The sequence below is a fragment of the Elgaria multicarinata genome, chromosome 3 (genome assembly GCF_023053635.1).
Source record: "Elgaria multicarinata webbii isolate HBS135686 ecotype San Diego chromosome 3, rElgMul1.1.pri, whole genome shotgun sequence".
Classification (NCBI taxonomy): Eukaryota; Metazoa; Chordata; class Lepidosauria; order Squamata; family Anguidae; genus Elgaria; species Elgaria multicarinata.
The window spans coordinates 155,386,029-155,413,236 of NC_086173.1; the positions used below are offsets into that span (position 1 = coordinate 155,386,029).

Genomic DNA, 27,208 nt, shown 5'->3' on the forward strand with positions numbered 1-27,208 from the left:
TAGGAAGAACCTGGTGAAATTCCCTCTTCATCACAACAGTTAAAGGTGCAGGAGCTATACTAGAGTGGCCAAATTTAAAAGAGGGCAGGGCACCTGCAGCTTTAACTGTTGTGATGAAGAGGAAATTTCCCCAGGTTCCCCATATATACAAATGACACCTGCTGAAATTTCCTTTTCAATACAACTGTTAAAAGATACAGGAGCCCTGTCCTCCTTTTCATATGGTCACCCTAAGAAAAGGGCAACTAAAATGATTAAAGGGCTGGAGCATCTCCACTATGAGGGGAAGTTACATCATCTGGGATTATTTAGCTTGGGCGGAAAAGGAGGCTGAGGGGAGACATGATCATAGAATCATAGAATAGCAGAGTTGGAAGGGGCCTACAAGGCTAGGTTGAAAAGGAAAAGGAGGACATATGAAAAGGAGGACAGGACTTCTGTATCTTTAATAGTTGCAACGAAAAGGGAATTTCAGCAGGTGTCATTTGTATGCATATCACACCTGGTGAAATTTCCTCTTCATCACAACAGTTAAAGCTGCAGGAGCTATACTGCAGCTGTACTGTGACCAGATTTAAAAGAGGACAGGGCACCTGCACCTTTAACTGTTGTGAAGAAGAGGGAATTTCAACAGGTTCTCCATATATACAAATGACACCTGCTGAAATTCCCTTTTCTATGCAACTGTTAAAGTTACAGGAGCCCTGTCCTCCTTTTCATATGGTCACCCTATACAAGGCCATCGAGTCCAACCCCCTGCTCAATGCAGGAATCCACCCTAAAGCATCCCTGACAGAAGGATGTACAAAATTAAGCCTGGGGTGGAAACATTTTACTCCCTCTCACAATACTAGAATCTGGGGTCATCCCACGAACCTGATTAGTGGGAGATTCAGGACAGCTACAGCACATAGTTAAACTATGGAATTCTCTACAGCAAGATGTAGTGATGGCCATCAGTTCGGGTGACTTTAAAAGGGGAATGGACGAATTCCTGGAGAAGGCTATCAAAGATTACTAGTTCTGACGACTAAATGCTACCTCCAGTATCAGAGGCAGTAAGCCTGAATACACTAGTTGCTGGGGAACATGGGCGACAGGGAGCTGTTGCACCATGTCCTGCTTGTAGATTCCTGGTTGACAGCTGGTTGGCCTCTCTGTGAACAGAGTGCTGGACTAGATGGACCCTCGGTCTGATCCAGCATGGCTCCTCTTATGTTCCCTTTTGATTCTCCAAAGGCAAAGTGGATAGAGAGGTTTCATTTTCTCCTACTCTCATAATATTTATTTATTTCATTTTATTCATAGCCTGCCCTTTAATAAAAATCCCAGGGTGGCTAACAATAGTGTTAAAACCGCAACATAAAACAACAATAAATTGCAATAGAATAAAACAATTAGGAGTAAGATGGATTGCAGCAGCAACTAAACACTCATAAATGCTGGGTAAACAGATGTGTTTTAGGCTTTTCAAAACATGCATAGAATTGCGCATTAAATGGGTGTTTTTTAATGAAAGAGACCAGAGAGAGAGAGAGAGAGAGAAAATAAACAAGAAAGATGTTGTAGTGACCAGGTGGGTAGGATGACCATATGAAAAGGAGGAGAGGGCTCCTGTATTTTTAACAGTTGCATAGAAAAGGGAATTTCAGCAGATGTCATTTGTATGTATGCGGCACCTGGTGAAATTTCCTCATCATCACAACAGTTAAAGCCGCAGGAGCCCTGCTGTCTTTTGTATCTGGTCACTCTAAAGATGGCAGAGCTCCTGTGGCTGTAACTGTTGTGATGGAGAGGGAATTTCACCAGGTGCTGCATGCATACAATGACACTTGCTGAAATTCCCTTTTCTACACAACTGTAAAAAAATACAGGAGCCCTGTCCTCCTTTTCATATGGCCACCCTACAGGTGGGTCAGCCCATGCTTGGTGCTGGCAACAGGCCTTTTTCCTGCTGCCCACCTCCATAATCTGCTGCTGACTCTGATGGTTGCTTGCGTCCCTGGAGCTTCAGACTTCAGCCCTGAAGTTCAGCCTAGGATGACCATCTGAAAAGGAGGACAGGACTCCTGTATCTTTAACAGTTTGTGATGAAGAGAGAATTTCAGCATGCAGCAGCTGGTGAAATCCCCTCTTCATCACAACAGTTAAAGCTGCAGGAGCCCTGTCCTCTTAACCAGATAAAAAAAGGGCAGGGCTCCTGCAGCTTTAACTGTTGTGATGGAAAGGGAATTTCACCCAGTTCTACATGCATACAAATGACACCTGCAGAAATGCCCTTTTCTATACTACTGTTAAAGATACAGGAGCCCAGTCCTCCTTTCCACATGGTCACCCTCGTTCAGCTGTAATGGCACGACTGAAGCCATGGGTTTCTACCATTGATTTGGATCTGGGATTTGTCCCCCAGATGTCTTGGAAAGGCTGATCTGCCAGTCATATTGACTTTTCACAGGTACACCCTATAGAGTTCTGAGAACTGGAGCTAGATTCAGGAGGCCAGTCTTGGAAACACAACAGGGAGAAAGTACATACAAACTAAACATTAAATCCTGAAAACCACGCTGTTTCCAAAACAAACAAACCATACGAACCCTCTGCTAACTGAGCATCTCCTTGGTGTGTGTTTTTTTGTCCCCCCCCCCCCCCGTATATGTACATTCGGAGTCAATACAGATATATAGACTTAATTACTAAATTATACAAATTTATACAAGCCTGGGTAAAAATATTTAACATTGGTTAATTAATTTGATTTCATTTAAATTCCATTCAATACAATTCAACTTAGGGCATCCTGAGACTAAGGCCTTTGCTAGACCTACCTTAAAAAGCGTGACGGAGGAGGGGAGAGCCCGCGATAGTTGCATAGACTAGGGTGACCATATGAAAAGGAGGACAGGGCTCCTGTATCTTTAACAGTTGCATAGAAAAGGGAATTTCAGCAGGTGTCATTTGTATATATGGAGAACCTGGTGAAATTCTCTCTTCATCACAGCAGTTAAAGCTGCAGGAGCCCTGCCCTCTTTTAAATCTGGCCACTCTAGTATAGCTCCTGCAGCTTTAACTGTGTTGATGAAGAGGGAATTTCACCAGGTTCCCCATATATACAAATGACACCTGCTGAAATTCCCTTTTCTATGCAACTGTTAAAGATACAGGAGCCCTGTCCTCCTTTTCATATGGTCACCCTAGGGAAGTGTGGTGGGAGCAGGGCCTGTTCACAGCCAGGCCTCATACTGCAATAAACTAATATGGCTGCCCTTTGGGGGTTTGTCTGCTTCGGCTTGAGCCTGAGGGGGGAAACAGCAGCAGGCCTTTTCTCTCTATGAGGTCCTCCTGAGGTAGGGTGACCATATGAAAAGGAGGACAGGGCTCCTGTATCTTTAACAGTTGCATAGAAAAGGGAATTTCAGCAGGTGTCATTTGTATATATGGAGAACCTGGAGGAAATTCTCTCTTCATCACAACAGTTAAAGCTGCAGGTGCCCTGCCCTCTTTTAAATCTGGTCACTCTAGTATAGCTCCTGCAGCTTTCACTGTTGTGATGAAGAGGGAATTTCACCAGGTTCTCCATATATACAAATGACACCTGCTGAAATTCCCTTTTCTATGCAACTGTTAAAGATACAGGAGCCCTGTCCTCCTTTTCACAGGGTCACCCTAGCATAGACTGTCGTGCTAGTCTATACGTCAGGCGCAACAAGCTCACGGAGACAGCCGTCGCGCCCGCCGTTTTGTTGTTGTTTAAAGGGACGATGCACCCGAACGCTCGTGCGCCCAGGTAAGCTTTTAAAAATAATAATCGGGCAGCGCTGTGCCCCATGCGCGGCTTATCCCGGCTACGCGCGAGTAATTGCATGGAGCCGGAGAAAGCCGTGGAACGGGCTACACGCTCGCGGTCTTGAGACTGTGGGGAAAATCGGGCTGAAAGGGGTAGGCTATATCCCGGGGCCAGGGAGGGTTGATCCCTCCCTGAGCCTGGGATCCCCTTCGCGTCATCTGGAGGGATTCTACACGTCTTACTGAGGGCGCTTGCATGTGCCCCCAGTGCGCCCCCAAAGCGATCGTGTAGCTTGCCTGTTCGAAGAGACGAGGAAGAGGCGGAGCAGGAGGCGGCTGGGGAATCTGGCCGTGTCCTTGCCGCCGCCGCCCACCTCCCCGCCGGCCTCCTGCTGCCGCCGAAAGAGCCAGCCGGGTCAGAGAGCTTCTTCCGCTCTCCGCCCCGCCTTCTTCTGCCGAGCTCTCCGACTTGGCCGGCGAGGAGGTAGGTGGGCAGCGGCGGCGGCAAGGACGCGGCCGGATTCCCCAGCCGCCTCCTGCTCTGCCTCTTCCTCGTCTCTTCGAACAGGCAAGCTACACGATCGCTTTGGGGGCGCACTGGGGGCGCATGCAAGCGCCCTCAGTACGACGTGTAGAATCCCCCCTGGACGCACAGGGGCGATCCCGGGTATCAGCCCGGGATATAGCCTGATCTAGCAATGGCTTCTCTCTCTTTACCCTTCCACCTATGTTTTCCATATTTCTAAGTATGCCAGTGGGGGCGTTCTCCCACCTTCTCCTTTATTCACATAATTAATAAATTCCCACCATACCCCCTCAAATTTATCTTCACGTTGTCCACTGACTTTCCTCATTTCTTGCGTCAGCTTTTCTAAGAGGGCAATCTAAGACGGCAAAACACTGGAAGGACGGCAAAGGGCTTACGACTGAAAACTGGTTTCAAAGAGGTCTGAACATCTCCTTGGTCGGGAATGGCTGCCCATGGAGTCACCCCGTAGGCATGCAGCCATCTGCACCCCATCTTTGTGCAAGCTGTGGGCTTCACTATCCTCATCCCGTCCTCCAAAAAAGAACCCCATTCCATGCTGTTGACCTTTGAGCAAAAGGGGAGAAATCCTGGATCCGAATCTAACGAATTAATCCTCCCTTGGCTCAGGAAACACAGTCCTCTTAATGAAGAGCCTGTAAACAGCCAACGCTAATGATATCCTTTCAATTCAATGCAAACACCGCTTCGGATTCCAAGACTGCTCTCTCCCTCTCTCAATCCCAGTCTAAATTTAGGCACCCTGCCCCTCAGTCTGACAACCCCGTGGCTAAGCACAGGACACGTCCCTAGGACAAGCCAAATTGTCCGTCACATTTTCGTAAATGGACTCATACAAGACCCAACGTGGCGCAGGACAAGGGTGGCTTTCAAAGTTTGATCCCAGGGAGGCTTAGGACGATCAGAAGCCGGCTTATATGGAGTCAGACCCTTGGTCCATCTAGCCCAGTATTGTCAACACTGACTGGCAGCAGCTCTCCAAGGTTTCAAGCAGAGTTCTTTCATAGCCCGACCTGGAGATGCCAAGGGTTGAACTTTCTCCATACAAAGTATCACAAGATGTAGTGACGGCCACCCATTTGGATGGCTTTAAAAAGGGTGGGGCGCCTTACATGTAAACGGGGGAGAGATCTCGCGTTAATCCCAACGCGAGATCTCCCCTCTTCTCTCCTGGAACAAAAGGTAGGTCTAGTTAAGGCCTAAGTGACCATTATGAGATCCTGTTGTTACGCACAGACCTGCCCTTGGGCCAATTGCCAGTCTATGGAGCGGGGGAAAAGCAGCCGGAAATTTTGACTCAGTCTTCCCAGTTTCATCTCTTGCCCTGCCCAACCATCTCCTTTCACATGGTTTCCTGGCAGTGCTGGTGGCTTCTGCCAGGAACGCAAAGCATGTGTGTGCAGCTCGGTATTTAGCGTTCTCCTGAAACCATCGGTTAAATTAATGATCTTATGACTGGGCGTGGGGAGAATAGATTAGAGAGAATCTTCTCGTTCTCCCTCTCCCTCCTCTTCTCAAAATGTTAGGACTTGGGGCCACCCAATGAAATCGACCGGGATTAGGTTCAGCACAGGCAACACAGCATAACTTCTTCACAAAACACATACGCCCTGTTCAAATTTAGGGTGACCATATGACATTTAGAGTGACCCTATGGAAAGGAGGACGAGGCTCCTGTATCTTTTGCAGTTGTATAGAAAAGAGAATTTCAGCAGGTGTCATTTGTAGGCCTGGCGCACCTGGTGAAACCCCTTCTCCATCACAACAGTTAAAGCTGCAGGTGCCCTGCCCACTTTTAAATCTGGTCACTCAAGTATAGCTCCTGCAGCTTTAACTGTGGTGATGAAGAGGGGATTTCACCAGGTTCTCCATATATACAAATGACACCTGCTGAAATTCCCTTTTCAATATAACTGTTACAGATACACGAGCCCTGTCCTCCTTTTCATATGGTCACCTGGTCCAAGACACAACTCAAACCTGTTTTTGACCAGATACAAAAGAAGACAGGGCTCCTGCAGCTTTTAGCCTTTGTGATAAAAAGGGAATTTCACAGGATTCTGCATGTATACAAATGACACCTGCTGAAATTCCCATTTCTATGCAACTGTTAAAGGTAGAGGAGCCCTGTCCTCCTTTCCACATGGTCACCCTAGATGACATGCTAAACCACAGTGGTTAAGCATTTTCAGCTAAACATGATGGCTTAGTGTGTTATGTGAACCATGACTTAGCATGTGGTGTGAACCATTTCAAACCATGGTGGCTACATAACTACGGTTTAACCGCGCTCACTAACTATTTGCTGCAAATAGTTAGCGGCCTAAGCATCATCATCATCATTTATTTATTTATTTATTACCCACCTCTCCCTCTTGATCGAGGCATCAAATACAACATCAAATACAAAAATGCTATCAAATATACAAAACTGATTAAAAACATATAAAACTAATACATTATTAAAATAACAGCCAGACATCTTAAAATTCGACTGCGTAGGCCTGCCAGAAGAGATCAGTCTTTATAGCTGTTTAAAATTCAGAAAGACTGCTAAGTTGACGAATCTCTCCCGGCAAGCCATTCCACAGTCTGGGAGCAGCAAAAGAGAAGATCCTCTGGGTAACAGTTGTCAGCACGTTGTCTGAACAGGCCCAATGTCAACCTCTGTCCCATCTGGGATTCCATCCTGTCCCCCTTCCCATTTACTTATTTATTTATTTATTATTACATTTTTAAACCGCCCAATAGCCGAAGCTCTCAGGGCGGTTCACAAAAATTAAAACCATAATAAAACAACCAACAGTTTAAAAACACAAATACAAAATACAGTACAAAAGCACAACCAGGATAAAACCACGTAGCAAAAATTGATATAAGATTAAAGTACCGAGTTAGAACAGTAAAATTTAAATTTAAGTTAAAATTAAGTGTTAAAATACTGAGAGAATAAAAAGGTCTTCAGCTGTCGATGAAAGGAGTACAGTGTAGGCGCCAGGAGGACCTCTCTGGGGAGCTCATTCCACAGCGGAGAAAGCCCTCCTCCTAGTAGCCACCTGCCTCACTTCCTTTGGCAGGGGCTCACGGAGAAGGGTCCGGGCAGGTTCATATGGGAGGAGGTGTTTCTTCAAATAACCTGGTCCCAAGCCATTTAGGGCTTTGTATGTTAGTACCAGCACTTTGAATCAGGCCCGGACCTGGACTGGCAACCAATGAAGTTGTAAAAGGACTGGCGTGATGTGATCTCGCCGGCCAGTCCCTGTAAGTAAACGGGCTGCCCTGTTTTGTACCAGCTGAAGTTTCTGGACCATTTTCAAAGGCAGCCCCACGTATAACGCATTGCAGTAATCCAAACAAGAGGTTATCAGAGCATGGATAACTGTAGCTTGGCTATCTCTGTCCAGATAAGGGCGTAGTTGGCATATCAGCCTAAGCCGATAACAGGTGCTCTTTGCCACTGAGTTCCCCTGTGCCTCAAGTGACAGTTCTGGATCCAAGAGCACCCCTAAATTATGGACCCGATCCTTTAGGGAGAGTGCAACCCCGTCCAGGACAGGGCAAACATCACCTTGCCGGACAGATGAACCACCCACTAACAGTACCTCCATCTTGTCTGGATTGAGTCTCAGTTTCCAGTCCATTACCGTGCCCAGGCACTGGTTCAGAACAGCCACTGCCTCACCTGGGTTTGATGAAAAGGAGAGGTAGAACTGGGTATCATCTGCACATCGGGAACTCCTCTCCCGACATGAATATACCCAGTCACTACGTTCAACATCTAAGGTCCTCCTCCGGGTGCCTACTCCGAGAGAGGCTCGGAGTGTGGCAACGAGGGACAGGGCCTTTTCAGTGGTGGCCCCCAGACTGTGGAATGATCTCCCTGATTAGGCTCGCCTGGCACCAACGCTACTGTCTTTCCGGCGCCAGGTTAAGACTTTCCTCTTTGCCCAGGCATATGGCGGCACATCCTAATTACCCACATGTTTAGTTTTTAATCGGTTTTTAATGCTTTATGTGTGTATGTTCTGTGTTTTAGAGTTTTAAATTTTGTATACTTGTTTTTACCTCAATTTTAGAATTTCTGTAAACCGCCCAGAGAGCCCTGGTTATGGGAGCGGTATATAAGTGTAATAAATAAATAAATATTGATGACACCTCCCATGGCCCTACCTGCTTTCGCACGACTGCTTATCGTTGCCAAGTTAACTGACTTTCGTGCAGATTTTCCCCCGTTGGAATGCCTCTCTAATTTATTTATTTTATTCATTTATTACATTTTTATACCGTCCAATAGCTGAGGCTCACTGCGCAGTCCGCAATTAAAACCATAAAATGCAACATGACAAGACACAATATAAAACTTTACAAAGTTTAAGAGCACCACGTTAAACCGCAGACTTAAGGCTTCGTTACCAGCTGTAAGCGCTTTAAGCTAAGCTGTGCTGGTATTTTTGGTCCCTCCTCCTTTTACCTGAAAGGGGTTCAACCCTCCCCTTTCTAAATGGATCCTCCATGTTCAATGGCAATGTACCCACGATCAGTTGTTGGGGGAGAATCAACAGAGGGCACTATTACCTTTATTCCCTTGTTTGTGATACAATCCTGCAATAAATGGCTGGTGTAGACTCTAGAGCTCACAGCTACTTTAATCTAAAGTAATGCTACTTTAGAGCTCACAGCTTTCCTCCCTTAGGATGATGTATTAGCCAATTAAATCACTTAAACTATACTATAAGATCTGGGAGCGTTTTTAAAAAACCCTCTAAAAGACTGAGAGCATTACTGACGGCTTGAGGAAACGAGAATGATATGGTGGTAAGCTTAGATAGTTTTTACAGCATGGCTGTGCATCATTTACTGAGATTGTGAATTGTTTATAATGATAAATGTTCATTATTTTTTTCTTTAGATAAACCCTGGTGGGTTTCTTTCTATTGTAGCCGTGGCTCCTTCTGTAAACTTAGTGGGTGAGGCCAATATTTTCTGCTTTGTTTGCATTCCATAATAATATGTTATTGCTTATAAATGCTGAGTATGGTGTTTCTGAATTACTTTTCAGCGTTATACTGAAGAAGAACCCTCGAAACAGCAAAATAGTACCAGACTACTGTTTATATAAAAGACGCTTCATGTGAATAGTTCACCTATGTATATTGGATGTGGATACTGCAGGCTTTCTTAAATATTGTTGATGTGCTTGTATTTTGTACATTTGTAAAAATTCTGAAATATTCATTTATGAAAGCTATTTTGATACCCTTGTGGTTTGAGTGTTATCACTCTTATTATACTGTTGTTGCTTCCAAACCACAGCCTTCTATTTTCCTTATGGTGTAGACTCCCCCATAGATAAATGATGGGATTCACTACCACAAGACGTAGTGACGGCCACCAATTTGGATGGCTTTAAAAGGGGAGCGGATAAATTCTTGGAGGAGAAGGTTATCAATGGCTACTAGCCTTGATGGCTATGTACTGCCTCCAGTATCCGAGGCATGTGTGCACCAGTTGCTGGGGAACATGGGTGGGAGGGTGCTGCTGCTGCACCGTGTCCTGCTTTATTGGTCCCTGTTCGACAGCTGGTTGGCCACTGTGTGGACAGAGTGCTGGACAAGATGGACCCTTGGTCTGATCCAGCTGGGCTCTTCTTATGTTCTTATTTTTAAAAGAAAAAGGGAACAACCCTATGCTTCAAACCAAGGTCCTCTCTTTTTTCATTAAAGAAATTAACTACAGCTGGACAATGAAGGAGGCTCATAACCGTGGGGGTCATTCCACGATGCACCACAATGCATTACGGCCTAACAGACCTTGCGGCGCTTGGACACGCTCCGTGCTGCCTTTAGTACAATCCAGCTCCTTCCTCTCTCAGCTATTTAAGTTGTGCTAAATTCTTTTGCAGAAAGACAAGGCCCTCCACCCAAGAAACACAGCCCTCTGTGAGGAGAGAAATGAGGACAGAGGACAGGAGGCAGGCCTTTCCACCACAATGAGCCAGTGTGGTGTAGTGGCTAAAGTGTTGGACTAGGAGTCAGGAGATCTGAGTTCTAGTCCCCACTCAGCCATGGAAACCCACCGGGTGACTTTGGGCCAGTCACACAGTCTCAGCCTAACCTACCTCACAGGGTTGTTGTGAGGATAAAATGGAGAGGAGAAGGATTATGTTTGCCGCCTTGGGTTCCTTGGAGGAAAAAAGGCGGGATATAAATGCAATCAATCAATCAATGGGTTGCTAGCTCTAGGTGAACTGAGGACTGAAAATGGGGTAGGGCCCTGGGAAGCAGAGCTCCGGGCCTGCGTCTCCATGCAGGGTGGGGCACCAGCTCCAGTTGGGTGAATGATTATCCCCACTCCAAAGGTTTACATCCCACCTGCTTAATCTCGTGTTATTCCAGATTGCAGAAATGCACCGCAAAGGGTTACCAGGGACAAAGCATCCAGACGAAGGGCACACAAGAGAGCCCCCACGCTTTGAAAGGCTGCAGAAATGTGAACATTCCCTAACCCAGAACTGGATGGAGGGGAGAAGCTGCATCCAGGAGACTTTCTTCCATTGGTCTAACTCTGTTATTAACATAGAGATCCTGAATATGTTTACTCAAAGGTAGGGTGACCATATGAAAAGGAGGACTGGACTCCTGTATCTTTAATAGTTGTATTGAAAAGGGAATTTCAGCTGGTGTTTTGATGAAGAGGTGTCAATTTCCTCTTCATCACAAGAGTTAAAGCTGCAGGAGCCCTGCCCTCTTTTGTATCTGGTCATGCTAGGCAGGGCTCCTGCAGCTTTAACTCTTGTGATGAAGAGGGGGTTTCACCAGGTGCTGCAGGCATACAAAGGACTCCTGCTGAAATTCCCTTTTCTATGGAACTGCTAACAATACAGCAGCTCTGCCCTCCTTTGCATAGGGTCACCCTAGGGTTGTCTATACGCTGCCACGTGGGTGTCTAATGCCCTCAAAACCCCACAGCATTGCTACTGCAAGGCAGAAGCAATATATTTAGATGGCAGGAAGGAGCTTGGCCTATCCGGCCGGAAAAGCTTCAACAATGGTGGCCGTTTGACTTGTCAAGGCCATCCCTTGCCCCAGTGTGGTGAAGTGGCTAAAGTGTTGGACTGGGAGTCGGGAGATCCGGGTTCCAGTCCCCACTCAGTCATGAAAACCCACTGGGTGACTTTGGGCCAGTCATACACTCTCAGCCCAACGCACCTCACAGGGTTGTTGTTGTGAGGATGAAATGGAGAGGAGGAGGAGGATTATGTATGCCGCCTTGGGTTCCTTGGAGGAAAAAAGGCGGGATATAAATGTAATAATAAAAAATAAATTTCCACGCTTATCCAATCCGCCCACTTGCATAACCCAAACTGAGGCCACCACTGACACGCAAAGGAACAACATAGTGACCTCTGGGCAAAGGGGAAAGTTGCGTTTAGTCAGTACTTTCAATAAGCGCAGTTTCGGGGGGGAAAGCCCGCCGTGGCTGCGAGTTGGCGGCTGCGTCGTATAAACAACGCAGCGCCACAGCACAGCCACGACGGGGTAAGTAGGGCGTATGGACACCCACCAGGTATCTGATGCAGCAAGGCCCTTGTTGCTCCCAGGTTCTTATGCAGTGCTGCAGAGAAGGCACTCTATATATGCTCATCGTTCCTCTTTTTATTATGTTATTTCTCCGATGTGAGTAGGGCAGGGGAGCTGAAACGTGGCTTTGAATAGAAGCTTAGCCTTGCTTCAAAAGAAGCCCCTGTCCCCACTTCGAATCCTTCTCCTCCTCTTTCACCACCTTCCCTATAATTACACGCCTCCTTCAAGGCTGCCTCCCTTTGGTTCCAAACACAGCAATCCATGCAGAGAAAGGGCCTTTTCAGGGCCTATTTCCGCGGGAAGCGGAGAGGTCGGGCCGTTGCCCTCAAACTGACAGCACTTACACAAGAGGCTTCTGTCTGTGCCCACTTCTCCACCAGCTGCTCTGTTTCCCTCGTTCTGCTCTGATGTTTAAAACATCAGGGCCCTCCCTCCTTGCCAGTCTCCCACAGGGACCCCACAACATTTCTCCGAAGAGGCTGGGAAGCTAGGCACACCTTTTCAGGGACGACCCAGCACCAGTTTGGACTTGAATGCAGAACTGACTCTCGGCTGTGCCTTTCCCCCCAGATGCCCCCCTTCTCTCTTCTCGATTCTCTCCGGAATATTCCGGCTTTTGAGAGGAAAAAAAATCTCTGACTAAACAACACAAAAGGCAGTTTTCCCCAACCTGCTGCACTCCAGATGTCTGGGACTACAACACCCAGCATTCCTGACCATTGACTATGTGGGCTGGGGCTGATAGGAGCTGAAATCCAAAACATCTGGAGGTCAACAGGTTAGGAAAGGCCTTCATGGGGCAAATTGACGTGTTTCCGTCTATGTAAAGTGAAAAGGAGGACAGGGCTTCTGTATCTTTAACAGTTGTACAGAAAAGGGGATTTCAACAAAAGAGGGCAGGGCTCCTGCAGCTTTAACTGTTGTGATGAGAAGGGAATTTCACCAGGTGCTGCACGTATACAAATGACACTGTTCTCTTCTTGGTGGAAGGGGACCAGTTACCGGTTCCCTTCCACCTGGACCGCCTCCACCCCCGGATTGGCCCCTGGGAACAAGGTCAGATGGTGGAAGAGCTGTACTGACCTCGCATGAATGATAAAGTCTGGGTAAGTCCCCGAGTTTTTCAAAGTGCAGCTTCGCAGGAAAGCCCCGCGGTGGCTGTGAATCTGCGTCTGCATCATATTTATTTATTTATTACATTTTTATACCGCCCAATAGCCGAAGCTCTCTGGGCAGTTCATATAACTGATGCAGCGCAGATTTGCAGCCAATCCGGGGCTTTCCCTGCATATAGATAGCCCCCTGGGCTGATCCAGCTTGGCTGGACATGAGAGCACTCTTCAAATACTTAAAAGGTTGTCACACAGAGGAGGGCCAGGATCTCGTTTCGATCCTCCCAGAGTGCAGGACACGGAATAACGGGCTCAAGTTAAAGGAAGCCAGATTCCAGCTGGACATCAGGAAAAACTTCCTGACTGTTAGAGCAGTACAATAATGAAACCAATGACCTAAGGAGGTTGTGGCCTCTCCCACACTAGAGGCCTTCAAGAGGCAGCTGGATAGCCATCTGTCAGAGATGCTTTAAGGTGGATTCCTGCATTGAGCAGGGGGTTGGACTCGATGGCCTTGTAGGCCCCTTCCAACTCTGCTATTCTATGATTCTATGATAGCGCTCTTCAGTATAAGTCCGCTTCCGATTGGACAGCCACATAGCACTCTTCAAATACTTAAAAGGTTGTCACACAGATGAGGGCCAGGATCTCTTCTCGATCCTCCCAGAGTGCAGGACACGGAATAACGGGCTCAAGTTAAAGGAAGCCAGATTCCAGCTGGACATCAGGAAAAACTTCCTGACTGTTAGAGCAGTGCGACAATGGAATCAGTTGCCTGGTGAGGTTGTGGGCTCTCCCACCCTAGAGGCCTTCAAGAGGCAGCTGGACAACCATCTGTCAGGGATGCTTTAGGGTGGATCCTTGCATTGAGCAGGGGGTTGGACTCAATGGCCTTGTAGGCCCCTTCCAACTCTGCTATTCTATGATTCTATGTTCTTAAAATCAATGTGCACCAGTTACTGGGGAACATGGGTGGGTGGCTGCTGTTGCACCCTGTCTTGCTTGTTCATCCCTGGCCGACGGCTGGTTGGCCACTGTGTGAACAGAGTGTTGCACTAGATGGACCCTCGGTCTGTCCCAGCAGGGCTCTTCTTATGTTCTTACGTTCTAATGTGGGGATTAAGGGAAGACTGTTCAGAGAGATCAGAGGGTGGGGTTGCAAGGCAGGTCCAAGCAAAGGAAGCCCTGATGTTTAGAATAGGAAATAAGAACCGCCTGAGATCCTTGCCAAATAACCTGTACATTGACCCCAAACAAACCACGTCAATTCAGCTAGCATATTCTCTTCTATATCAACAGCAGAGGCTCCTGGACGTCACTTCTGAATTTCTATCCATTTATCTCCCCATTCATTCATCTGTTTTAAAACAAAGCCAAAAAACCCAAACAACCCCCACCTCCATCTGCAAAATACAGAGGTCACAATCCTGTGCACACTTCCCTGGGAGTAAATCCTGTAGAACTCAATGGGGACGCCTTTCAAGTAAGACCCTGTTCAGACGACACACTAAGCCATGGTAGTTAAGCATTTTGAGCTAAACATTATGGCTTAGTGTGTCATGTGAACCATGACTTAGCCTGTTTATGAACTATTCCTAAAAATCAGTGGTTACACAATCACGTTTTAAACACTCTCATTAACCATTTGCTTCAAAAGTGCTAGCGGCCTAACCATGGCTTAGTGTGTTGTCTGAACGGGCCTAAAGGGGCAGAAGATTAGGGTGCAATCCTACGCATGTTTAGGCAGAAAGAAAAAGTCCTACAAACTTCAGCATTCCATAGCTAGTAGGACTTTTTTCTGTCTAAAAATGAATCATAGAATCATAGAATCATAGAATAGCAGAGTTGGAAGGGGCCTACAAGGCCATCGAGTCCAACCCCCTGCTCAATGCAGGAATCCACCCTAAAGCATCCCTGACAGAAGCTTGTCCAGCTGCCTCTTGGAGGCCTCTAGTGTGGGAGAGCCCACAACCTCACCAGGCAACTGATTCCATTGTCGTGCTGCTCTAACAGTCAGGAAATTTTTCCTGTTGTCCAGCTGGAATCTGGCTTCCTTTAACTTGAGCCCTTTAACTTGCATAGGATTGTGCCTTTAATCACCTACTCTTCTGCCCCATGCCTCTGTATATGCAACCACATCCTAGATATCAAGAGTATCTCAATAATAATAATAATAATAATAATAATAATAATAATAATAATAATAATAGAATGCAGAGTGAGAAAGGGAACAGAAAAGGCCAACCAAAATGATCTGGGTACCAGAATGAGATTCTGAGATGAAAGCTGACAACGTTTGCAGCTTTTTACTTTAGGAAAAAAGGAGACCAAGTGGGGAGGGAATATAATAGAGGTTTATAAAATGAAGCATGCTATGGATAATGAGGATAGACATTTTTCTCCTTCTGTGCTAACGAGTGGCTTTCGGTGGGGGCGATGTTCATCAGGACAAAAAAACTTTGTGTGGGCTGCAGTCCCAATCCTGATTCCCTCTGGCAGCAGCTGATCTTGATGTGTGTGTTTTTAAAACCTCCCCACAAACGCAACTCTGTGTAGTTTGGCACTTACAACATGCTTGAAATGGAATGAGACGAATTTATGGAGGGGAGAGATCTATCAATGGCAGCTAGTCATGTTGGCCATGTACACTACCTCCAGCATCAGAGGCAACGGCATGTCTCTGAATACCAGTCACTGAGAAACAGGGTTGTTGTGTAGGGTGACCATAGTTAGGAAACCAAAAAAGAGAACACCCAATGGGGAGAGGCAGGAAAGTGCACCATCCCCCCCTGCCATGCTAATGGTCGCTTTAAAGGCCTCAATTAGAATGGAGGGGAGGGCGTGGCATTACTGCCCCCCCCACTGCTCCAATCGAGGCCTTTTCTATAATGTCTGGGAATGAAACACTTTCCCCTTTAAAGTCCCGACTGGAGCGGGGGGGGGGTATTGCACCTCTGGAAAGCACAGCATCCCCCCCCCCCCATGCTAATAGTGGCCTTAAAGGAGAAAATGTGTAATTCCTGGACATTATAGAAAATTACACAAAATCCCCCGTAACACTCAGGATCGAACAAAAAACCTGGACAAATCCGGGGAAATCCTGACAGTTGGTCACCCTACCTGTTGTGCTCACAGCCTGCGTGTGGTCTTCCCAGGGGCATTTGGTTGGCTGCTGCAGAAAGCAGGATGCCGAATAGATAGACCATTGATCTGATCCAGCAGGCCCTTCCTTATGTTCTGGTAAGCAGGCCTGAGCAAGGTGTTCCCCTAAGTCTGCATGCAGCCCTTGGCCTCCTTCCAAAAAACCTTTGCGAGCAATCAGTTCAGACGCCTGGCAAGAGTGATCTGACCTTCCGTTGGCAGCCTGCTGGGTGGGGAGGAAGGAAGGGAAAGGAGATGGGGAGGGACAGGGAGAGTATTCTTTCTTTGATATAGTTCATTAATACCTTGTCAGTTGGGTGACCATGTGAAAAGGAGGACAGGGCTCCTGTATCTTTAACAGTTGCATAGAAAAGGGAATTTCAGCAGGTGTCGTTTGTATATATGGAGAACCTGGTGAAATTCCATCTTCATCACAACAGTTAAAGCTGCAGGAGCTATACTAGAGTGACCAGATTTAAAAGAGGGCAGGGCACCTGCAGCTTTAACTGTTGTGATGCAGAGGAAATTTCACCAGGTTCCCCAAATGACATCTGCTGAAATTCCCTTTTCAATGCAACTGTTAAAGATACAGGAGCCCTGTCCTCCTTTTCATATGGTCACCCTACTTGTCAGTAACTGATGTCGTTCATTTTGTGGGGCAGGTTGGTTTCAGTGCTTTATCATTCCTTCCATTCATTGGGGACAAACACTGTCTGTCATGGAAGCAAGTGGGAGCAATGATGGGAAAGAAGAGTTAGAGCAATAGCAACTGGTGAGAAGGTCCATGCTCTGAGGGATGGGTCCTATTTGGAGTGCCTTGCCCAGGGCCCCTCAAAAACCTGGAGCTGGAACTGGTAGAGTGGCTACAGAGGTAACACTAGGGTGACCGCATGGAAAGGAGGACAGGGTTCCTATATCTTTAACAGTTGCATAGAAAAGGGAATTTCAGCAGGTGTCATTTGTATGCATGCAGCACCTGGTGAAATTCCCTCTGCATCACAACAGTTAACGCTGCAGGAGCCCTGCCCTCCTTTTCATATGGTCACCCTATGACTGGCCCAAAGTCATCCTGCAAGCTTCATGGCTGAGTTGGCAGTAGAACCCAGATCTCCCAGTCCAACACTTTAACTACTACACCACACTGCCTCTCATAGTAGTCCAAAACATCTGGAGGACAACAGGTGGGGAAGCCTAGTTGACACCGACCAGTAGACCTACCTGGAGAATTTCTTAGCCCTACCTGGATATGTCGGGGGTTGAACCTGGAACCTTCTGCATGCCAAGCACATACTCTACCACTGAGCTCCACTCCTTTGACCTCAGCCACATGGGGATGGAGCTGGAGTTATTCAGCAGGGAAAGAAATATTCCACATGTGATCAGAGACGTGGATCTTTTTGTTATTACTTCTTGTGCCGGAACTATATTCCAGGAGGGCAGAGCAACCCCCCACCCCCAAAGCCCTGGTTCCTATTAAGCCCTGCTCGAAACTATCTCATCTTAGCTGATTATTTTCCTTGGAGCTTTTGAAAATAAACCAAAGAATACACACCCTGATCTGGCATAGCGCTTTTCTTTTTTGTGACTGCTTGTTATACTGCTCAAGGTTATCTGACCCCCAACCCAGTTCTACCCTTCCTAGTGTCTTGCAAGTAGCACAACAAGGCCTGTGGCGATTAAGAGTTGATTGGAGGAAACTGTTTTCTCATTTGTTTGTTTGTTTGTGATTGCCTTTCACTCCTTTTACAACTGTGTCTCTGCCCTGGGAAGCAGATGGAGAACAGAAGCTGCCCGACAGGAGATAGCAACCCAGCGGATGAAGTGCTAAACAGCCTCTGAGCGCCTCCTCCAAAAGCTCAGGTGCCAGAACTCTCTCTCTCTCTTCTTAATTTTATTTTTTAAAGTTTTTATTAGTTTTCCAGAAGAAGAAGAAGAGACTCGTTTAGGTCCAGGCTACCTGCGGGATCGCCTTCTCCCAAACAATCTGCCCTGCACACACAGGTCCTCTGGGAAGAATCTACTTCAGTCTGCCAAAATTAGGCTGACAACTGTTACCCAGAGGACCTTCTCTTCTGCTGCTCCCAGACTGTGAAATGGCCTGCCGGAGGAGACTCATCAACTTAACAGTCTATTAACATTTAAGAAAGCTATAAAGACTGATCTCTTCCGGCAGGCCTATGCAGTGGAATTTTAGGATGTTTTAGGATGTTTTTAGGATGTTTCAACTAGGTATATTATGTTCTTAATTCAGTTGTATGTATTTTATATTTACTGTTGTTCCCCGCCTCGATCAAAATGGAGAGGCGGGTAAGAAATAAATTTATTATTATTATTATTATTATTATTATTATTAAGCAGCAGCAGCACATTGGGTTTAAAACTACTTATTGAGAGAGAGTAGAACACTGAACATATATGCATATTTTTTCCTTTTACCTTACAAACCAAGATATAGGTTGGACTGCATAGGCTGCTTGGAGGTTTTCTTTATAAATCTTCACCATAACACATTAAACTGAGTCTCTTTTCTATCGTCTGACAAAAGGCTTTGACAAACACTGCCGTGTACATTACATCCCACTCTACAAAATTTAGGAAGTTGTCTCAAACCAAGTCAAGATGTTTACAAGTCCCATCATCCCCAGTCTGGGTGGGGATGATGGAGATTGTAGTCTAGCACATCTGGAGGGTGTCAGGTTGGGGAATGGCTGCCCTACACCAGCACACCTGTGTGTGGGGAATCATCTTCCCATGCTACTGCTTATTATTATTATTATTATTATTATTATTATTATTATTATAACCTGAGTTAGTATATAATGACATATTCCATGTCATGTCTTGCTTGACCCTGATCCCACCTTCTCCACCCACGTGTCCACCAGATGGGGACTACAACTCCCATTACCTAGGCCATTGGCAATGCAGACTGGGACTGATGGGAAGTCCAAAAACACCCAGAGGCCCCCACTCTAGCATAGCTCTGCAGTTTTAACTATTGTGATGAAGAATTTTGTAAACCACCCAGAGAGCTTCGGCTATTGGGCGGTATAGAAATGCAATAAATAAATAAATAAGAAGGAATGTCACCAAGTGCTGCATGCATACCAATGACGCCTGTTGAAATTCCTTTTTCTATGCTACTGTTAAAGATACAGGAGCCCTGTCCTCCTTTTCATATGGTCACCCTGCCATTGAGGGTGTCTTGCCCAAGGGCCCTCCAAAACATGGAGCCAGCACTGTTAGTGGGAAGAAGATGCGTGTATGTTTTTGGCACAAATATCACTGGAGGTATCATGAACGCCTGAATTTAAGAACAGAAAAAAAGAGCCCTGCTGGATGACACCAAAGGTCCATCTAGTCCAGCACTCTGTTCATCGGCCGGGGATGAGCAAGCAGGACTCGGTGCAACAGCACCCTCTCAACCATGTTCCCCAACAATTAGTGTATGCAGGCGTACTACCTCTGATACAGGAGGTAGCACATAGCCATCAGGACTAGTAGCGAGCGATATCTCACTCCTCCAGGACTTTATCAAGCCTCCTTTTAAAGCCATCCAAATCCACGGCTCCTTTAGAGTTCTGACTGAAATCCTGGAACGGCTTTTTATTGCCCCACTGACATCGGAGCCACCAGCCTCCGCTGGATGTACAGTATTGAAATGATAGCAGTCCTTTTTAAACGCGTACATGCATGCGTGCATGCATTTTTATGCAAATCAGTGTTTTCTCTTCCCCTTTATTTGGGTGATGCTTTTCCACTTTTGGGGGGGCAATGCCCTGGCAGCCGACGTTATAAATACATCTCCCCAGCCTTCTCTCAAAAGCCTGCTTTTTACATGCACGCACACAAATACTGATCTCAGTGCCAGTCCTTATGTAGCCAAAACAAAGGCACCCAGGTCCAAGACGGAAGGACCAATTTGGAGAAGCCAAAGGATTGCAGAAGTACAAAAAGACTTTAAGAAAAAAATCCCTAAGCGGTGTAGAGTCACACCACACACACACACACACAGAGCAACCCAGTGTTGGATTTGCTGACTGTTTGCTGGGGAAGGGAAGGAGGAACAGAAGCAGAACACACGGAACAGAAGGTCTGGAATCCTAAATGCCATGCTGCAACACTCGGCAGTGGAGGCTGGTGGCTCCAACTTCGGTGGGACTGTGAATCCATTCTGGGTTTCAGTCAGAACCAGCCAGAACTCTAAAGGAGCTGTCCAAGCTGATAAGCCCCATCCCCAAACCAGGTTCAGTTCCTTGGATAGTGCCTTTAGAGTTCTGGCTGGTTCTGACTAAAACCCAGAATGGATTCACAGCCCCACCAAAATTGAAGCCACCAGCCTCCACTGACACTCGGTTGTCAGTCTGACTTGGTATTAGTCACCCTGACCAGGGCTGGGCAGTGGGGGCAGTTGGCATGGGCCTATGATTTTGAGGGGGCCTACTCCGAGTCCCCCTGGGCAAAGTTGCTTGATTTTTGTTGATGATGATGAGTTTGCCTAAAGAAAACACGTAAAGCATTTCTGAATGTGAAGAAGTGATGTTTATATACATCTTGAATAAAAGTGCTTGCCATTACCTTTTTTATATAAATTGTTCTAGTTCATATGTATTTCGAACTGATTAAAAAATACTTAATGAGCAGTTTGAAATGGGGCCTACATTTTCCATCTGGCCCGGGCCTACCACCAGCTGTGCCCGGCCCTGACCCTGAAATCTTCACCTGTCCTACTCCAACAAGCCCACGAAATGTAAGAAAAGCCCTGCAAGGTTGGACCAAAGGTCCATATATTCCAGCATTGTGCCTTCCAGGGACTGCAACCCCCATCATTCCCAGCCAGCATGACCATGCTGCCTGAGAATGATGGGAGTTGCACTCCCACACATCTGGAAGGTACCAAGTGAGGGGACACTGATCTAGCCAGTTGCTTCAAGCAAGCTCACAGTCATTGCCAGCAGGTTTATTTATTTATGTATTTATTTGTTGCATTTATATCCTGCCTTTTTTCTTCCAAGTAACCCAAGGCGGCATACATAATCCTCCTCCTCTCCGTTTTATTCTCACAACAACCCTGTGAGGTAGGTTCGGCTGTGAGTCTGTGACTGGGGGAAGGGTTCAGTACTTTGGAGAGCTCCTTTAGACTTCTGATTGGTTCTGACTAAAATCCAGAATGGATTTACTGCCCCACTAAAATGGGAGCTGCCAGCCTGCACTGCTGTTACCTATTCAAGAGGCAGCTGGACAAGCATCTGTCAGGGAAGCTTTAAGGTGGATTCCTGCATTGAGCAGGGGGTTGGACTCGATGGCCTTATAGGCCCCTTCCAACTCTACGATTCTATGATTCTATGATTCTATTCCCCCACCCCCACCCCATTCCCTGCTAAGTCCAGGAGTCAGATATAAATGAAGCTTAATTGGCTGCTTATGCGGTCTAGTCAAAGGGCATCCTTCTTCCAAGACACAACAGGAATACAACTGTACCTATAGATCAGTCACGCATGGAATTCCTTGTCACCAACAGCGATCAGGCAAATGCTGATATAAAAGGCTGCCATGGATTCAGCAGAGATATAAATCCCCTTCCGGTTGTGTCTGCTCATGTGAGCGTACTCAGCAGGCTGTAAGCTGACAAGGTCCACATATCCTGTCCATCACCGGAGACCAGAAATCATAGAATCATAGAATAGCAGAGTTGGAAGGGGCCTACAAGGCCATTGAGTCCAACCCCTTGCTCAGTGCAGGAATCCACCCTAAAGCATCCTGACAGATGGTTGTCCAGCTGTATATTAATATTAATATACAAAGTATTTGGTCCTTATGCTATAATATACAAACTATTTGGCCCTTACATTATAATTTAAAAAATGCTTCAAACAATTTTACATATGTACATGGGCCCCTGTGGCAATATGTCAAGTTAATTTTACAATAAGAATATATTTTCACTACTTGTTGTCCCTACCAGGTTTTACAGTATGTATTTTAAATGTTTCCAGCCCCCTGAAGAAGGCCTTGAAAGGATACAGGCCAAAACGCGTCGGGCTCTTCAACCTACAAATTAAAAGTTCAGCATCCTGAGAATTTGCTTCTTTTTTCCCACCGTCACAGGAGACTTTTTTATTATTATTTTGCACCCACATAGATTTGTTTTTCGGTTCCTGGATCTGTTTTTAGGTTCGTCTGACAGCTTACAGTTGTTTATAGTTGTTTTGAGATGTATGTTTTTGTGTATAAAGTATGTTTTTACGGTTTTAAACTTCGTGTATCATTTTTGATTGGTTTAACCTTATGTTAACCGGCCAGAGAACTTGTGGCGATGGGGTGGTATAGAAATAATAATAATATTTATTTATTTATTGCATTTCTATACCGCCCAATAGCTGAAGCTCTCTGGGCGGTTTACAAAAGTTAAAAACAGTGAACATTAAAATTATTATTATTATTATTATTATTATTATTATTATTATTATTATTATTATTATTATTTTACTCCATCATCTGCCTCTCTCTTCCCTTGCTTTACATCTGTTTAATAGTTTACTTCTTTCTCTCTACATCAGTGGTTCTCAACCTTCCTAATGCCGCGACCCTTTAATACAGTTTAATATGTTGTGGTGACCCCCAACCATAAAATTCTTTTCGTTGCTACTTCATAACTGTAATTTTGCTACTGTTATGTAGCAAAATTATGTAGCTCGGTTCCTAAGACCATCGGAAATATGTGTTTTCCGATGGTTTTAGGCGACCCCTGTGAAAGGGTCGTTCGACCCCCAAAGGGGTCGCGACCCACAGGTTGAGAACCGCTGCTCTACATCAACCAATTTATTTATTTATTAAATTTATATACTGCCCCATAGCCGAAGCTCTCTGGGCAGTTTACAAAAGTTTAAAACAGTGAACGTTAAAAAGTATACAAAATTTAAAACCATCAAAATATAAAAACAACAGTATAAAACAACAGTATCCATTTAAACAACAACAGTTCTGGGGTCCATTAGAAAACAAACTTAGCATATGTTGTTCAATGCTGTTACATGCCCGGGAGAAGAGAAAAGTCTTGACCTGGCGCCGAAAAGATAACAATGTTGGCGCCAGGCGAGCCTCATCAGGGAGATCATTCCATAATTGGGGGGCCACCACTGAAAAGGCCCTCTCCCTTGTTGCCATCCTCTGAGCTTCCCTCGGAGTAGGCACTCGGAGGAGGACCTTAGATGTTGAGCGTAGTGTATCTTATCTACTTAACCATTTACCTTTCTCCTCTCTCTCTCTCTCTCTTTCCCCTTTTTTGCATCCACCCATCTCTCTTCCTTCCATTCATCTATCAGCCCCAGCAGGCATGGCCAGTGGTCAGAGATAATGGGAAATGGAGTCCAGCAACATCTGGAGGGCCATGTCTTCCCACCCGTTAAATCCCTTTCCTTCTAACACCAGAATGCCCAATTTCCACCACCACCCATCAATCTAAAAGAGTGCTTGCCCCGATCAATTATCTCCTCCACTTTCACCCACTTTTCTAACCGATCCATCTTATCAGTCCTGATATGTTTTATCTAACCTCTACTCTCCACCTCCCTTGTTAGCTATGTTCCTCCCCCCACCCACCCCTCTCTCTCATAGGAATGAAAGAAGCATTGTCTACTCTGCCTGGGGGTTCAATCGGGGGCTCTTCCCAGCCCTACCTGGAGATGCGGGTGGGGGGCGATTGAACCTGGGACCTTCTGCATACAAAGCGTGTGCTCTACCCACTGAGCAACGATCTTTTCCAATCACATGCTCCGCAAATCCATGACGGACAGGTGCAGCCTCAGAATTTTCAGCTTGTATGTCCAGACTCTTTCAGGTTAGGGCCCCCCACCAAAGATGCCATGCCTAAGGGACCCCCAAATCCAGGAACCAGGAGTGACTCTTGTAAAAAGTATCTTCCTTAAGGGGCACGTCCTGACCTGCCCCTCCAATCGCCCATTCTATTTCACATTGCTGAAGGATCTGCCTGCGGCATCGATGAAGATAATGGCACTTAACAGATTTCTAGCCCGCTTTTCAGAGTAAACGCCTCTGATCTCTAACAACTCAGAAATAATTATATATTATAGACACCTCTTTTACAGAGTCAGATCCAGGGTCCACCTAGCCCAGTACTGTGGACACTGACTGGCAGCAACTCTCCAGGGTTTCAGGCAGGGATTTTTCCAGCACCACCTGGAGATGCCTGGAATCGAATCCGGCACCTTCTGCATGCAAAGCAGGTGCTCTATCCACGTGGCTACACCCTTTTCCCAGTCATCTACCCCATACACTCACATACACCTTTTCATCTGCCTCTTACCTATCATCTGAAAAAGTTTCCAGATGGGGAACCCTGTTAAGTCTTGTTGTAGCAAAACAACACAACAACAAAGAATCTCGTGGTACCTAAAATACTCACAAATGTATCGTGGCAGAAGCTTTTGTGGGCCAAAGTCCTCTTTGTCAGAGATTCTCCTACAGCCGCCAATTTCGAATGGTTGTTTATTTAGCTACATGGACTGCTTATACCAACATGTATATTTGAAATGGTCGTGTTAAATCCCTCTTCCCCTCCTCTTTCCCTCTTTCTTTTAAGGGTGATGTAAATGATTATTGTGCATGGGCATGTTTTATGTTCCTCCTCCTCCTTCTTCTTCTTCTTCTTCTTCTTCTTCTTCTTCTTCTTCTTCTTCTTCTTCTTCTTCTTCTGTGGTTCCCCCTTTTCGTTTTTGTTTGCTACTGCTGTATTTGCACATCTATATATATAAAAAGATGCTTTCTTGTATAATCTCTCTTTGCAGTCAGTCTGCCTTCCACCTATCCATTCTAATAGTGTCACAGCGCACAGTTAAACTATGGAACTCACTACCACAAGATGTGGTGATGGCCACCAATTTGGATGGCTTTAAAAGGGGGTTAAATAAATTCCGGGAGGAGAACGCTATCAATGGCTATGAGCCCTGATGGCTAAGTACTACCTCCAGTATTCGAGGCAATAAGCCTGTTGTTGGAGAACGTGGGTGGGAGAGTGCTGCTGCACCATGTCCTGCTTTGTTGGTCCCTGGTCGACAGCTGGTTGTCCACTGTGCGAACAGAGTGCTGGACTAGATGGACGCTCGGTCTGATCCATCAGGGCTCATCTTACGTTCTTAAGTCACTAAACTTTCGGCCCTCACCTCCACAACCTTCCATTCTTCACTTCCACTAACACAGCTTTCCCCAAATGGGTGCCCTCCAGCTCTCTGGGACTTCAACTCCCATCATCCCCAGCCAGCATGGCCAACGGTCAGGAAACCTGGGAGCTGTCGTCCGAAACATCTGGAGGGCACCACTGGGTTAGAAAAAGATGTGTGCTGTTTCACTCTGCACCATCACATTCCATCCATCCTAAACCCCTCTATTAAATCCGTATTACAGAAGATGAAAACAGCCGCGATATCACACCCGGGGGCCCATCTCGTCCAGCATTTTTATTTCAATCCACGTCCACATCCCCTCCCCTGGAGAAGTTTACCAGGTAGGGGCAGGCAGGCCGGAGCCCTGCCCCCACGGTTAACTCAAACTCCCCAGCCCAGCCTTTAATATTTAGAGGTTGAATTTCCTCCTGGGGATTTCAAATTCTACTTCGCTACCGTGGCTGGAAGTCCAACCCTCCGTCAATTTGCCTAACACATTTCAAAAAGTCATCGGTGTCTGCCCTAGAGGCAAAGATCCCTGCAGCTTGTGCTGCGTCAACCAGGAGGCTGCCTTTTGTCAGCTCTGTGGTAGAGCCCCTATTTGCAGGCAGAAGGTCCCAGATTCGATCCTCGTCATCCCCAGGTAGGGCTAGGAGACAGTCCTGCCTGAAATCCTGGAGAGATGCTGCCAAGTCGGTGTTTATTTATTACTTCTTTATTTATTACATTTATATCCCGCCTTTTTTCCTCCAAGGAGGCGTACATAGTCCTCCTCTTCTCCATGATTATCCTCGCAACAACAACCCTGTGAGGTAGGTTGGGCTGAGAGTCTGTGACTGGCCCAGAGTCACCCAGTGGGTTTCCATGGCCGAGTGGGGACTAGAACCCGGATCTCCCGACTCCCGGTCCAACACCTTAGCCACTACGCCACACTGGCTCTGTTGACAACATTGGGTTAAACAGACCTATGGTCTGACTCAGTGTAAGGCAACTTCCTACGTTCCTAAACTTAGCGGGTGAGCCTTCTTATCATCTCTCTTCCCCTGGGTCCATTGCTGGTGTTCTCTGTCTCTCCATCCGTCGTCCGAATCTTTCTCTCCATCCATCCCTCCTATGCCCCCTCTCTCTTCCCATTCATCAACACATCAGTTGTGTTAGCGACATTTACAGCTGTGTATCAAACATCAGACTTTCTTATCTGTTCACCCATCCTCTTCTTCCTCTTTCTTCCTCTCTCTCTCTCCTGTAACTTACGCTACCCTCATGCTCCATTCTTCACAACGCATCTTTGCTTTACCCAATGTAGCTAAACACACTGACCCTTCAAAAAAAAGCCCCCCAAAACCTAGTGCTTTTGATGAAAAGCTCTGTGGCATCTATGGACGCCCCTTCCGTGGCCTTGGCCACATCAGTCCCCGCCACCAACCCGGCAGGGATCCCTGGTTACTTACAGAAGTTTGACGTTCAGGCTGCAAGGGGAAGAGCTGCACTCCTCCGCTGCCTCTCTGTTCCGTTCCCTCTCTTTCTCTCCCTCTCAGTGTGTCTGTCTCCTGCCCTGGAGAGAGGAGGCGAGAGCGTGTTGGCTGCTGGATTTCCTGGCTCGGCGCAGCGCTGGGGTGTGAGCGAGCATGTGTGCATCACTCTCTCTCTTGCGCACACGCACACACACACACACACACACACACACACACGAGTACACACAGCGACTCATTCACTCCTTTTGCTCCCTGCTTAGTTTGGAAACGGAGGCAGGCCAACACACAAACACCATGAGATCATAATGGGACTCGCTGATAACCATCTTGGCGCAAAAAGGATGGATGCTTCTAAAGCCGGCTTGTTCCAACACACTTGTTCTTT

The 27,208-nt window shown here is 46.4% G+C and overlaps 1 protein-coding gene across 1 annotated transcript in view; it reads right to left on the reverse strand.

Annotated features, from left to right (window-relative positions):
• The window catches only part of TNXB (tenascin XB), a 170,508-nt gene extending 143,566 nt beyond the window's left edge, over positions 1–26,942 (reverse strand). Inside the window, exon 1 of the mRNA XM_063122680.1 lies at positions 26,800–26,942. The gene's annotated coding sequence lies outside the window, so the exon portion shown is untranslated. The remainder of the gene's footprint in view (positions 1–26,799) is intronic.
• Between the last annotated feature and the right edge of the window lie 266 nt (positions 26,943–27,208).